General features: G+C 35.9%; 1 long non-coding RNA gene across 1 annotated transcript in view; it reads left to right on the top strand.

Annotated features, from left to right (window-relative positions):
- The window catches only part of LOC106882401 (uncharacterized), a 16,026-nt gene that overhangs the window by 12,480 nt on the left and 845 nt on the right, over positions 1 to 2,701 (top strand). Inside the window, exon 4 of the long non-coding RNA XR_001410995.2 lies at positions 1,899 to 2,030. This is a non-coding gene — a long non-coding RNA (uncharacterized LOC106882401). The remainder of the gene's footprint in view (positions 1 to 1,898; positions 2,031 to 2,701) is intronic.

The raw sequence follows: 2,701 nt of genomic DNA, 5'->3' as shown, positions 1-2,701 counted from the left end.
GTTGCCCTCACTTAAGGAATCATGCATCTTACGCTATCGTGAAGAAGTCTGGCACTCAAAAACAATTACTTCAAACTCTTTAAGATCACACAACCGAAAACACGAAATACCACATGAAAGTAAACAGAAATAAGGTCTTGCGCTCAGATATGCAGGATCGACCTTCTACGTTTCGATGCCACGCAGACACCTGCATATTCAATACATTCTCCATAAACTTTCTTTTTGCATCTCCTTAAATTTTCGTTTCATTTGCAACGGGGTATGTGCTTTGATCAAGTCTTTTTTGCTTTTTTTTTTTTTTTTTTTCATTTATTATTTATTAACGTTGCATGCTGTTTGTTACACTTTTTCACTTCTGCATGGTTTGAGCACGCACTGAGATGTATTTTGACATGAATACAAATACGGCTTTTGTGCACTCACCTGCACACATCACATGCATGCATTTCATAAACATAAACGTTATAACAGCTCACTTTTCGTTTGTTCTGTTGGTTGTAATTTCTTTCAATTGCATTTTCACTGGTTTTCGGTAACTGTGTTTTTGCACGATTGCTTCCGTTTCCTCGAGATATTCGATTTTTAATGCATTTTCCTCATTGTCTTAAGCAATATACTAGTATGGATTCAATACAACACATGCACCTTCATACTTATGCTTTTAGAGATTGATTCTGTATCTATCGTAGCCTTTACTTCTCGACATTATTTCTGTCGGATGCTTCATTTAGCGACAGTTTACATTATACTGCTTCACATTTCGTTTATAGAACACTACCCACGTCGTGCATTGGTCAGAAAGTTCGCAGGCCTATCTGTCGAACTCACTACACAGCTTAACTTGATCATACTGGTTAAAACCGCCATTCATTTTCTCCTGGCATGCAATAAAGAACAAAAAGAACACAAACTATACTTTCAGCACTTCTTTTTCATTTTTCATCTATCATCTCTCATGTATACGACCCCGCTTTGGTCTTGGTAAGTATAGAGAACGTTATCTCGGCTTCATGCATTCAACACAGTCTTTTGCACCCATCGTACATGCTTTGTATACAGCAAACATTAATGATAACTGTGCCAGATACACTTAGTATCTGCACTTCCTTCAAGATGCCAACCAAATCATATGCATATATCGCCAGGAGTATTCACGTTAAGCCACAAAATGAGAATAGAAATTTTTCTCCTCAGTCGCCGTCATTGAACATTACTTGAGACAGACTACAGAGCTTAATACTGCACAATATTCAGACTCAATTGAGTATATATCTATATATACACCTCTACACGCAAGCCAACTGTTACTGTCTCATACTCACGTATGCACACGCCCATTTCACTTTGGTATGCGCAGTAGTTCAGAGTTTGTTTGTTGGTATTAAGTATTTAAGATGTATACCCTGACCTTACACTACATTCATCTTTCGATGTACCTCTTCGTGTGTACTAATTAAAAACTAGATTACTGTTCCAATTTCGTTTGTTGCTTAATGAGAACCTACTCTGCTACTGGAATAAAGTAACAGAAAACCTCTGGGAAACTTTCGATTCTTTCATAGTAGATCTCAGCCCTTTCCTCCCGTTTTTTTTCCCTATCAACTCCCCATCTATGCTGAATACAAGAGGTCTAGTTCAGCTCTCATTATTCACCCGCTTAATCTTTTAAGATAAACAGAAATGTTTGGTTAGTTTCGGGTCGTTAATCTACTTTTCTCTTGCTCTCTAAGCTTAATAATCACTCAGATATTCCATTCATATGATAAAACAACAGTTAAGTTCGTGTTAATATATTTAATGTGACAAACATTAAAAAAATAATAAAAATAATTACGAGAATTTGAAATAATTATACGACACGAAAGTAACAATTCAAAATTTGTTTTTACTTTAAGTGAACGACATAGCAATTGTAACTCTGGAAAAGGCAATAAAATTTAGCGATTGTGTAAAGCCGATCCGACTGGCATCTCCCAATGAAGCGTTTATTGGTGATTGTAAGGCGGCTGGATGGGGCAAGACTAACGGTAAGTGATGCTGATGATACTCTGCTAAAGTATACAGTAATCTCTCGACTATCACATGTGTTACGTTCCACCCGCGATAAGTGAAAATCCGCGAACTAGAAACAGTACTGTACTGTATATATATATTTTATTATTTTTATAAATTGTACATATTTATTCTGTTATAAATGCAAAACAACACCACGGGGGAATCGATGTAAGATTAAATAATAAACCGCGATAGGTGAACCGCGAGATGGCGAGGGATTACTGTGTACTCAAAGTGACGTGTGTACTCAAAATGGATAAAGTAATGCCCAGAACATCGTAATATTGAAATTTACTTCTCTCATAATATGAACATCACGATTTTCTTTGAATCTGAAAACGAAATAAAGAAATTGTATTGTCCTTGATTTATTTTCAATACGAGTTCACTGAGCATATGTGCACATGTATGTGTATATATATATATGTTTATATGTATATATGTGCATATGTATGTGTGTGTATATGTTTATATATATATATATATATATATACGTCTTTTTATTCTTTTACTTGCTTCAGTCATTTGACTGCGGCCATACTGGAGCACCGCCTTTTGTCGAGCAAATCGACGTCAGGACTTATTCTTTGTAAGCCTAGTACATATTCTATCGGTCTCTCTTGTCGAACCTCTAAGTTACGGG

This window comes from Octopus bimaculoides, chromosome 24 (genome assembly GCF_001194135.2).
Source record: "Octopus bimaculoides isolate UCB-OBI-ISO-001 chromosome 24, ASM119413v2, whole genome shotgun sequence".
Lineage (NCBI taxonomy): Eukaryota > Metazoa > Mollusca > Cephalopoda > Octopoda > Octopodidae > Octopus > Octopus bimaculoides.
Note: the sequence above shows the minus strand (reverse complement) of the source record. Positions and strands in the feature narration are given on the sequence as shown.